The sequence below is a fragment of the Anopheles aquasalis genome, chromosome 3 (assembly GCF_943734665.1).
Source record: "Anopheles aquasalis chromosome 3, idAnoAquaMG_Q_19, whole genome shotgun sequence".
In the NCBI taxonomy this organism is placed as follows: domain Eukaryota; kingdom Metazoa; phylum Arthropoda; class Insecta; order Diptera; family Culicidae; genus Anopheles; species Anopheles aquasalis.
The window spans coordinates 63,408,171-63,421,048 of record NC_064878.1 but is presented as its reverse complement, the minus strand read 5'-3'; positions in this window follow the sequence as shown (position 1 = coordinate 63,421,048).

Here is a 12,878-nt window from a genome sequence, read left to right as displayed (position 1 = left end):
TGCGCAATAGAGATGATAAGAGGATTCAAAGAGCAACATCTACCAACTACCTACATGTCACCCGACAGTAGCAAGCACACCGTCTGTTTCCGTGTTTCCGCCACTAAACGCAACAAAAAGAGCAGAAGGAACTGAAGATGAACATGATATGTGTCTGGCCCTATTAGATAGGATATGATGGATGATTGAGGGAGGGTGAGAAGGGGTCTCAGAGTAGGTGTCACGATGGAACTGAATTGAATTTTTAGATTTGCAAAGAACATGAACGAACCCCCGTGAATGGCGAACGCCCTGGAATGGCTAGTTAGATGGAGGCCACGCCACGAGTCGAAGGAAAGTATCTTTTCACCTTTCTGAATCATCCGTAACATGCGCACGCTGTACGCTAGTGTGGGAAAAGGGGTTTACCTACCAAAAACTTGTGTATGTAGCGAAATTTACAGCCATTTTAGATGTTTGTTACCAAGTGAAGTGATATATAAACGATTTTTCTCTCGATTTTTAACACAAAATAACACGAGTAAGCCGCGGAAGTGGGGGATGGAAGCGAAAGGCCGACTCCCCTTTATGATAGTGACAGCCAACTTCTTTGGCGCTCTTTCTTCTCAATCCTTCAATCCGGTTCGGCAATGCCAGAGAATGACTCTGATAAAATACCTACTACTCACTGGCCGATAGTTAACAATGTTGTTGAAAATGGGTTAGCCGGCAATGAATGCATGAATGGCTGCACAACGACGATTCCGTTTCCGTGTTCTTTTTTTCCGTCTGCCACAATCTAACGATAACCGAGATATTCTACGCAATCGCAATAACTGGCTAGCTGAAGCTAAAATAACACGAAAACTCCAAATCGTAACTACGCAAAACTGAAATGTAATAGTTAAATGAAGTAAAATAAACCAGCCGATGATGAATTCAATCCACCAAAAAAAATGGTTTTAGTTTGTTTTATGGTTTTTGGGTTTCTCTCGCCTTTTTAAAGAGTCCTTTAGCTTGGTCTTTCGTTGTTCTTTTCACAAAAAACTCTGCAACTTTTAGTAAAAAACGGCCGATTCAAAATGAAGCTCAAAATGCGCCCCTTTTGCAACACTAGCATCGTCTAGGAGGCGAATGAATGAAGCTCGATTTGAATCGACCGGTTTTTTAAAAACGTAATCGTAGAAGCTACCGTGAAACGTGCACGCACCTGAAGAATGACTTCGTGATGGATATTTAGTATTATATTCAACGCTTTGGGACCTAATGCCCACAACTAATTATCTACTAAGTGAGTGTAAACTGGGTACTAAGATTATTGTTGAATGAGGGCTTCATTAATTCTAAACAAACTATTAACTCAGCTGATTGCTTGTTAATAAATTCATTGGCATTTTAAGTAATCATCTGACTTCTTGCTAGCCGTTCATTTTTGCACTATAAAACAAGCCAGTTCGTCTACAATTTGCTATTTATCCTATGAGACACCAAGAGTAGCACTCCGCGAAATATGAAACTAGCCCTGTTCCTCGCAGCTGCCCTGTGCCTTGCCATCGCCTTTGCATTGCCCGCCAATAGCGGCTGCTTCTGCCAGTGCACCAACAGCGACAGCTCCGGTTACGCGAACATCAATGGCACCATCTACCATTTCAACAAAACACATCCTTTAAACAGCAGCCTCATTCCACCGATGCCAAACTTTACCAACATCTTTGGAAATGGAAAACCCCTTCTCAGGATAACCGAGCGTTAGCGATACAGCGCTGAACCAGGACTGATAAGATTGAAATATTCTATGCAATGAAATAAAAGCAAACATTAAAAGAAGTTGTCAGATTTATGGATTTTTTTGCGGGTCCTTGAATGACTCTTCATCAGACTGTTGTCCAGGTGTTTGTGTTGTCACCTTATCGTCTACGTTGCATATCTTTCGTTAAACTATCTACAGTAAGATAGAATAGAAAAGCTCATACGTAGCTCATGAAATTAGACTATATTTAGATGACAGAAGGTAATCTTTTCTAGTTATTCAATTTGTGCATCATTTTACAAATGCCTTATGCATGCTAGAGCTGTGCGAACTTTACAAAAAAAAAACACATTTATGGATAATTCTCTGCATTAGATCTCTGGCTCTCTGTGTTGGATTTCTTTAAAACAATATTCATGTTCATGTTCTTCGAGTGCCAAAAGAAGTGCTTCATTTCAGATAACAACACAAACACTTCAATGCTCAAATGTTTTGCGATGATTAGCTACATGATTGTTGCATTTATTGTCCGGTGAACATTTTTCTTCCACTTTGCCATCCAGATCTATTCCGTTGTGGTCGATTCCGCAGCTTCGGTGGTCGTCGCCTCCTCAGTAGTCGTCGCCTCCTCGGTTGTCGTTGCCTCCTCAGTTGTTGCGGCTTCAGTTGTTGTAGCCTCCTCAGTTGTTGCAGCATCGGTTACGGTCGTGCCAGCCTCCGTTGTTGTGGGAGCGGCGGTAGTTGTTGGACGAGGTCGGAATGTAGGAAGCTGCCACCAAGGTCTACCATGGCCGTGACCGGGCCATGGTCGAGGATGCCACGGGTGGAACGGAGGAATTCCGGGAATATGCCATCCCGGTCTCTGGCGGTGGTGGTTGAACAAACCTATTCCGATGTTTTCCAGGCCCCCAACGCGTTCTCCGGGGGTTTCTGAATCCGCTGAACCATCCTCCGATGATTTACTGCTGCTGCTGCTGCTGCTGCTGCTAGCCTTGCTGTCCTTCGCTACCGAGACAGCGATCACTGCCGCGATCGTCGCGATGAAGAGTAGATTCATTGTACTTCAGGAACTTGGAACGCTGAAAGAGCTGATGTTGAGTCGGTTTGTTGAAGCCTTTTAAAGGAAAACATCCAGAGTTTGGATGTTAGAGCAGCTGCGATGGTGTTTGAGTTTCCAGTCAACACTAGCAGCACAATATTGATCCATGCGATCGCTTTTCGAGTGGACCATAATTTGAAATTCTTATCAATCGAGCATCGAGTTAATGTTTTGGCGAGACTATATAATGAGGTAAAACTGCATACGTTTGCCATTATCAATTTGATTTGCGTAACGTCAACAACAACAGCCGCAGGAATGAAATCGATTCTGCTCTTCGTCGCAGCCCTTTGCATTGCCATTGCTGTGGCAGTGCCGGATCATTCCGTTTGTAACTGCGACTGCAGTGATGGAGAAACTGTTGGAGAAGGCTCAGGACAAAGCAGCAACACCACCGTCCCGCCCATGCCGGACTTGAGTGGCATTCTGTCACCCTGGCTGGGAGGAGGCTTTCCGTTCTCAGGATGAACATCGCATAACAGAATATTGAACTTGAAATAGCGATCGAATAATGAATAAAAAATACATACTTTGAAAGCAAGAATAAGATGTTTGGAATTGAAATCAATCGAATGGCGAAGATTTTTTAAATTGCCAAACATTCTATCAAAGACCTTCATGAAAATGTCCGCATAATCCTTCTCCAATGTGGCGTTCAGCGAAATGATAGCACGTTAGTTCGAGGACAGTAGCCGATAAAGCACGATATAAAGCGCGATCGTTGACAGTATCAACAATTAATTATTCATTCGCAAGTGCTAGTCCCTAAGTCCGTGAAGCATGCGCCAAAGCATGCAACGAGTACGGCTTAAAATCAGAACAATCAACAAGGATGCAATTTTCAAGGGAACCAATGCTCCAATGTTTCATTCGAACCCAATCGAATAATAGGAACGACAATAATGATCATGCATAAATCTTTCGAATCATGTCCTGGCATAAAGATATAAGAACATCAATAGTCAAGATTTTTGCGATGATTAGTTACATGGTTGCTTTATTTATTATTCATTGATAATTGAAGCTTCACTTTGCCATCTGAGATAGATCTATTCCGTTGTGGTCGATTCCGCTGCTTCGGTGGTGGCCGCCTCTGTTTCAGCAGAAGCACCGCTTGCTGTTGAGGGAGCGGCGGTACTTGTTGGACGAGGACGCTGTATTACACCAATGCCGAAACCGTGCGGTGGTCGAGGATGCCATGGGTTCAGTGAAGGAAATCCAGGCAATTGCCATACCGGGATGTGATTGAAAAATTGTTTGCCGATGTTTTCCAGGTCCCCAATGATGCGTTCGCCGGGAGTTTCTGAATCCTCCGAAGAATTGCTGCTGCTGCTGCTTGCTTGTGGGTACGCTACCGAGGCAGCGATCACCGCTGCGATCGTTGCGATGAAAAGTAGTGACGGATTCATTGTGCTTCAGGAACTGGGGTGCTGAGAGAACTGATGATTGAGTCGAAAAGATGAAGGCTTTTAAATGGGAAATCGAAATAGCAGTTTTCACAGTGTTTGTATGTTGGAACAGTTGCGAGAGTGTTCAAGATCAGTGTTAAAAAATCTGATGGTTCGGTTCTGTTGTATTTATGCTGTAAAAAGAAGGAGAAAACTAGAATGAATTATATTGTCATTTCTTCTGCGTCATGCTGCTCTTTTATCAAAGAATTTCGCCGTAAAATCCGAATTGAAAAACAACCAGAAAGCAAGCAAACAAACGGGAGCACGTCTCGGTTTACCCATTTTTCCGTTCGAGATCAACACAAGCGCATCGTCATAAACATTGGCACAGCTGCAGAGCAATTAATCGGTGAAATGTAAAATTATTTAAATTTACCACTAGGCACGTGCAGCAGCCCGTGATGTCAACTATAAGAACTCTCTCACCAACAAGCCAGAGTTCAGTGATCAATCAACGATCGATCTGTCACAAGCATCTACCAAGATGCATTTCATCCCCGCGTTTGTAACGTGCGTGATCTGTGTGGCGATCGTGGCACTGGCCGTGCCAGTTCCTGATTGGGAAGTGGTGATCAGCTATCCCAATGGAACGGTCGTCCGTTCCAACGGAACTGGAGACTACAATTCGAATATCACCAACACGGATGGATTGCCGTTCAACTTTAGCCTTCCCTTCCTGCGAGCACCACCGTTGCTACAGTTTATTCCAAACATTTCCATCCCGAACTTTTGGCCATTCAGTCAATCAAACAGTCCATTCGGTGGCATCTTTGGTTGATCCTTCTGTCAGCCAGGACAGCCACAGCTCTTGGTTGGTTAACAAAATGTAATTATGACGCGGTGTAGAATAAACTGCACCAAAAGGCATAATCGAAGCCGTAGAGTACTGTTATAGCATCCGAAAGCGCGATCCTCAGCGATCACGAAGCTCTTCGCTTGTGTAATAGTTTATTTCCTTCACAGACGCAGACGTAGACAGAGATAAGGAATCGAATAAACGAAACATTTGTGCAAACCGTTGGCCACTTTACGCGGTTCTAGAAACAATAATCTAATAAACAAAAGTGCTCCCCGCACTCTCGATGGACCGCATTAGAACGATAGCGTGGATAGCGTAACGGGGAAAGGGAACCGGGCTTGCCCGTTACGATGATTGTTTTGGTGGAGAATGTTTTGGAGAACAGACATTCTGCCGGAGGATGGTTCTTGGTCCTCTCGGAGCAAGGGTGGTTGTGGAGCTGGCAATTTATTAATTATCCAATTTACAGACCAGCGCCTCGTCGCTCGGTGGTCCGTTAGTTTCTAGGCTGGATGATTTAATTTGTAGCAAAATAATGGACAACGGGAGCTAATGTGGGCGCCTTTTCTCTCGCGGCGTGACTGTATGTGGAGCTTTCTTCGGTTCGTTCGCTTTCATCGGGATTGCATAAGAAGGACGATCGCTTTCGCTCTTTGCATTCGCAACTCCGCTTATCAATAGCGATGCGGCCATGCTTTGACGTCATAAACGATTGGATTTATTAAATTTAAATTTGATTAAAAATGTTGCCAAAATATTTTATTAGTTACTTATTTCGTATGAACAAACATGCTATCGTAGCTGTTCCTCTGAAAAAATCTTTCTTAACTGTGAAAGATGTTTTCGTGCCCATGCACCTTTTATGCGCATTTTTACTCCTTGTCTCAAGAAGTGTTGCTTTTGGCACGCTCGTTAACACCGAAAAAAAGGAGAGCGATCGAGCGACCGAGTGACACAATCGCGAATGGCCGTACGTTGAGTTGTTACCATTTTGTTAATGACCCTTCCCGGTGACATGTTGGATAGGAGACACCCCATCACCACTCCCAACAAAGACGACTAGACGACGTGTCAACATGGCGCGTGGTCTAGCACTCCGATTAGCATTGCAAGTGCCCATCATCGAGTGGCCACATTGGTGACAACATTATGGAAACTACTCCGAATGCAGTGCTGCGTTGCATAATGGCATAATGTTGCCCAATGCTACCTGCGTCCGGGCAACCTAAAAAAAGGCAATTTTCGGTGGTGACTTGCGGCAGTAACTAGAGTGTTCGATTGATTGATGAGGAAGCGCAGTACGATCGGTGGTTATGCGTCGATGCGCACGTTATTGCACATCCTGCCCATCCAGGGCATTAACATTCTAATAACGTTATAGGAGGGTTCGCGCGACCGCGCACGTGGCCACATTCGTGGTGGGCGATGTGTTGATCATCGTTTCCTTGTCCGTTTGCCGAAAAGCGCGGGCTGGCAGGCGATGAGTGATTTATGCACGAGCAGGTAAAGCGGACTGTTCGCATAACTGCCGATGCGCGATTGTGTTTTTTTTGGCGATTTATGGTACGTGGATGGATGCCATGGAGATTGGGATAGGGAAGTGGAAGGAACGGGAATGGGGCGTTATGAAAGTCCCGGACGATGTTTTCCTTTTTCAATGGCGATTGTTTCGATTTTATTGCAAAACAACGGGCAGGGCGCGACGTCCTGCGACATAATGTTCCATTGAGATCGATGTCCTCGATCGATTTATAGGTCCAATGATCTTTCGTGATGTTGTAGCTCAGAGTGCTTAAGAAATGGCCAAATTCTAGTAAAATGAATGAATGCCTATGCTTGAATCATTTTTAAATAATTAGAATAGATTCTAGTACTTTTTTTAAAATCAGAATACTGATTTTAACATAACACACGGCACGTTAAGCATATTCAAATGACATTCCTTAACAGCATGAGCAGATGATAAAATTGATTAGTAAAAATGCTTGTGAGGGTGTTAATCTACTTAGTTGTTATTGGTCTATCATTGTGATAATGATATCATTGTGTCTGTGATAATTTCGGATTATCCGAAGCAAAAATAATCCATCCATCTGAGTCCATTTTAATATAAAAAACTACCAATCTCATCCGTTTGAATGAGTCATTTGCTAATCTTGTACCAGGCAGCCCAGGGCTATAAGAGAATATAAAAAATTTACCTTTATGGTCCGGATTAAATCCCTGCCAAACGATCGCATGCAGCTAAAACATTCAATGGATGAAAGGAGAATGATACAAATGGAAACTCCTGTCTGGAACCTGTTTTTTTATCAATTTTTATGCAGCTATAAAAGAAACACACAGCACCACACGCGTACACTAACCTAGATTCAATCAAATTGATTCTAAATCCATTCCATCTCCATTAATACCTCACCGTACTGTACCACTTCCATTTTTTCCATTGCGATCTTGCGCGAGCATTAACACTCAAACTGCAACGATCGCCGGCAGCAAGCATAGAGTGCAGCCCTCCCCGGACTGTGGGTAATTGAATTACAAATGAATCTTCCACGGGAAAGAACCGCAGCCTTATGTTGAACGGTGATATCAGTTAAAACACTTAGTACAGTTACGGTTCCTCTGTGATGCGCCGAGTGTTTCGTTTCATTTCGTGATGCGGAAGTGCGTCGCTCTCCATCTCTTCGGTTGCTGCTACTAGTCCTCAACAGACAGACACATGCACGTCATTAACAGCCGTTATTAAACCTGGCAAGCTTCTTGGCAGGGGTTCGTTTTTTTTTGTGTTAGCATTTTTTTTTTGTTTTCCGTGTGCTTCCGATGGAGCAAAGCTGGTCGCGGACAGCCGGATTTGCCGCTGAACCTGAACCGGCTGTCTAGCATGGCGTGTAATTGCTGCGATAGAACGCGCGCACCAAAGGGAGTCGTTTGCTGCATCTGGTTCTCCAGAAGGGAAGGGAGTGGCCATTCTGTCCGTAATCAAATGACTAAATTGTGCGTTGAACGTGGCCACCGCGGTCTGCCAGCTTCTTTTCCAGCCAGCGCGCCAGTCTTTTGCACAATTTGTTCCCTCATTTGTTGTCGGCGCGCTCTCCGTTCGCGTTCGCGGCTTTTGGTAATCACGACCGAGGAGCTCCAACACCTTCCAGAACGACCATGCATGAGATGTGCTGCTCGTCTTAATGAAGGTAAGAAGAGAAATTGAGGAGAGAGAGAGAGAGAGAGAGAGAAATTGCCAGCCAGTACACCGTTGCAAGTGCAATGACCACGGTGTGATCACGAATATGGAAATGTTTCAATAAAGGGCCAAGGAATGATTTGTGGGCGCGCAACATTGCATGGACCAGTGGACGCTTAACGAAGCTCCCTTTGCTCCCTAATTGCGTGCCCTGTTGACACTCACAGTGTGTTTGATTGATTGAGGTTCACGGTTCCACGCTTAATTGTAAGAACCTCGGCAAAACTGACCAGATCTCGACCCGATGCATTTGGAGTGAAAGTCTTAGTCGGCTCCGGACCACTGATCGAATGTTTTGACATCCAAGAAGGCAAATCGGATTATTGTTGGCGAAACCGGAACACCAATCACGCACGGCCCGGCACGGCACGTGGGAGCTTCTAGGAGCATACGCCTCGTTTTGGGGGTCATTTCTGGAGGTCCGTTTTGTGGCCGACAACACGATGGCAATCAAATTGGGTCAGGTATCGCTCATCTCGTGTTTGTGAAATCTCCTCCCGGGGGGGTGCTTCCATCTTCCCAAAAATAGCGAGACATCCCTCTCGCTGTCTGCCAAACATGGTGGCTTCTAGTAGCGCCGCGTAAAGTGGTTCATCCGATATCCGGACCGGGTTTTATCGTTGGTCACTTCCTTGTCAGTCGCTTGCTCCAGTCAGTGAATCCCCGCGGTGTTGTCCAATATTTAAACTCCAGTTTGGAACCTGTGCGTGATCATCGCGAAGATGTTCGCGTGAGGATACTTCGCGATCCGCAGACGTCCGGTGATGTCCAGTGCGCCTTTGCGTCGACACTCCTCCCGCCTTTTAGTATGGAAAGAGGTCACGCCGCACGTCTACGAGTGCCCGAAGAAACAAAAGGGACGCAATTGTACGTCGAACCACCGTCCGATTAGCTTCGAAGGGCTGCTACGAGACGTGAAGCAGAAGAAGTGTTTGATGGCGCCATGGACAATACATTCCTCTAATCATGTGGCCGCATCGCATCTGGTTGTTCGATTGCGATTACCTCAATGCGTAGGCCTCATTATGATCGGGATTCGAAGCTGTACGACGGAAGCGAAAACGGCGAAACCGTTTAGTGAGCCTTCCACGGGTGACCTCCTAACCCATCGGGGATTGACTGACGGAACGGACTGGCGGACTGTCGGACGGGCTACTTGATGAACTGACTGACAGATTGTGTCACGGAAGCCGGAATACCATCTGCTACGAGACGGAGAACCCGCGACTGAGTTCACAGCAGCATGAGGTCCACCAATCCGGCCTTCCCGGAATGCCATCCCCACCGGGGGCGCTACCAGAAAGAGATTCGTACTTTTGGCAACCTCAGAACGCATGTCATGGTGGACGTGGATGAACCTAATTTGTAAAAATATTTGGAACTTTCTTTCCCAATCCTGTCGCTCTGTTCCGATCCGGTTTCACGGCTGGCAGGAGTTATGGTGGTTGTTTATAATTATAAGTAAATTATGAACTTAAATAGGTGCGAGTGACTATAAAAAAGGATTCTTTACCTGGTCAGATGGAACTAGATCGCACAATGAGGCTCATGTTACTAGAGTTCGCAATAATGGTTCTAGGAAGGACTGTAAATAATCTTAGAACTAATGTTTCGATGCTCCATAATCGGTTAACCGAATATTCCAAGCAACTATTTCCCTTCTCAATCGAATGCATCCTTGTGATCTTGCCGACTCACGCGAAATAGACGAGACAAAGAAAAAGAACCTCATCAAAACCGATCCTTGTAGGAATTCAAACGTTAATTCAAATCATCCCGCCTAATGCTCCTCATAAACCTCGATTCCACTGCAATCAATCGCTTGTTCACCAGCCAGCCTGCATTCCTGCTATCACCAAACTTCTCTTCAACTTTTCGGTTCCATTAAACCGGCCATCGCACTCCACGTTTAGCGAAATGGAAATTCGCGAAATCGAAAGAGATTCCGGCGTCGCCGGCGGCCGGATGCGAAATCGAGCAAAATGATTAATTAACCAGCCTTAACCTAGAAACTCGAGACATCGAACACACACGGACGCTCCCTTCTGCTGACCTACTCGCTCGCACATCTGGCCGATCGTCTGTGATCGTTTTTTTTATTGCGTTTTTTTTTTGGGGGGAATTTCCTTCAACGGGCAGCACCGAAAACTGGAACAAACGGAGGCACCTGATACTGGGCCGGGGGGGGGGGGGGGGTGGGGGAAGTTCCCACCTCCCACCTCAAACCCGGTTATAACCGGTTCGTGATTCGCGATCGCCGCCAAATAGGTTTCGATTGAAATACAATCATTTAGCAGCCCGTCCTTAACAATGCGATTAACCCACGATGACAACGGTTTTGAGTCGTGTGTTCAGCTCATTCGTCTTTGCATTCGTCGATTTGTTCCGTTCCAGGGTTTTTTTTCCCTTTTCTTTTTCAAGAGACACTCTAACTAAGACGAGCTGGCGATCGGTTGGCTGCAAACAAAGATTGATCACACCGCCGTTTGGTCACAAAAAAAAAGTACCGCAATGAATCGTCGGCAGTGGGAGGACGATCGCCCGATTCGCAGCATAATGGAAGCATAAATTTGCCCCCACTAACCTCCCTTCTCTTGCACATTCCCAGCATCTGTGTTGCGTAACTGTATTTGAGCGACGACGACGACGACGACGACGACGAGCACTTCAATCATCCTCGACATGCGGAGGTCAAGTGCAAGGGTGTGCCTCCTCCTTGCCCTCCTTCTTTTCCTTCTCGTTGTCTTCGTCACCTTCGAGCGATTGGAAAATGACCGGAACGAAATCCGCTCGATCGGTCGTGACGATGCACGAGACTTCTCGGTTCTCGGCTCCGCAAAACGTATTTCGGTGTTCGCCGCGATCGTTGATTGTGTCGATTGTCGATTGGCTTGCGTCCGGCAGAAGTAGGGCAGCGCATAAGAAGCTGAACCCTGAAGCTGATTGTGTTCTCCCGCTTCCCCCTTCTCAGGGGTCAGTTGGTCGGGGTCGGGATCGTCGGACGGACGGAACCGGACGAGCAAACAAGGCAATGGTGGACTTGGGTGCCCCTTTTTTGTTTTGTTTTGGGGTCAGCTGGGGGTCTCACTGACACTCGTTGTCGTCGTCATCTTCAACGTTGATGATGGGCATGAAGCATGTGGTAGAAGCTCGATTGGAGCTTTCGAATATGAGCTATATTCCCAATGTTTGGTTTGACGATTTTGTCGGTTTCAGCTTCACCAAGCCCACCCCAAAAAAACGGGGGAAGTCTGGCCTCATGCGGATGCTGGGCTGGGCGTAAAGTGTTTCCGCTTTTCGAGCCGAACCCCCGGCGGGGGCCGATAGTAGGTCAACTGATGATGATATCGTTCAACCGAAACCGACTGCTTGGGTGGCAAGCAACTCTTCTTCCTTCTCTTTTCCTCGCCAGAATTGAAGATCGTTTCGGTCACACCTCGGTGTCAATTGATCCCTTACTCCGATCGGTCGGTGATGATTAGTGGGAGTAGTGTCGTGGTCGCCGACGACTGTAGCCGTTAATCGATCGATCGGTGCGGTGCGTGGAGTGCCAGGAACTGCAGCAACAGCTTAATTTATGAAATTTCCATATTTCCGGATGATCACGGAGAGTAGGAAGAGAGCGAGAGAGAGAGGGAGGGCAATCGAAGAAGAGTTGTTTTATGGCGCCTTTTTAGCGCATTGGAGCCAAAAGATGGAATCGATGTCGGGAGAGATTCGTCCAAGAATATTGAATCCCGCTGCCATAAAGGGCATAAGCATAAGCATTTTTGACTGGATTCTAAATTCCCTTCATTACCATCTCATGCATAATGCAGTCATGTTGGGCATTAAACCGCGATCGCCTCTTTTTTTCCTGGGTGGTGAGAAAGAACAGATGTTTTGAGAGAATTTGATGTAATAAAAGTGTCGCGGCGAGTGTGTTGCACAACAGCATTGTGACGTTAAAGGGAGTGAGACTAGCGTGAGCATAATCAACATTAGCAGGGTGGCACGAGAAAAAGATGAAGTGGAAGAAGAAGCCGGGACTGAATCCGATTGCAGTCACTGCTGGCGCTGCTGCTGCTGCTGCCGCTGCTGCGATACCGTTCGCTTCATTTCTCACCTCGCAGCATGAAAGAAAGAGAAGCGGCACAAAAAGAAGAAAACCAATCATCATTTATGGGCTTACGGTGGATGGGTGGCCGGTCGGTAGCCGTAAATGGTAATATGCAGAGGCAGAGAAGCGTGAACCGAACGGCCAAGGATTGAGATAGCGGCCGTGCAAGTACCTGCCTGCTGGTGATGCTCCTAGTTCTTGTTATCTTCGCGCTGTAGCCGGGTGTGTGCGATTGGCGTTAAGTACAGCATCGAAGTACCGCACTAAGCCTCACGGTCAGTCGGTACGCCACAGGGCTTTGACGCCTCATTAATTAGATCTGCCAGAGGGTGCACCGTAGTACACCAGGTTCCGCTAAGAACAGGGATCTTCCTCTTGTTCTAGTGTTGCTCTATAAAACACCTACAATACACACGGACACGGACACCCTGTTCTTGGCAACGGGTTTCCCCCTTTCTAA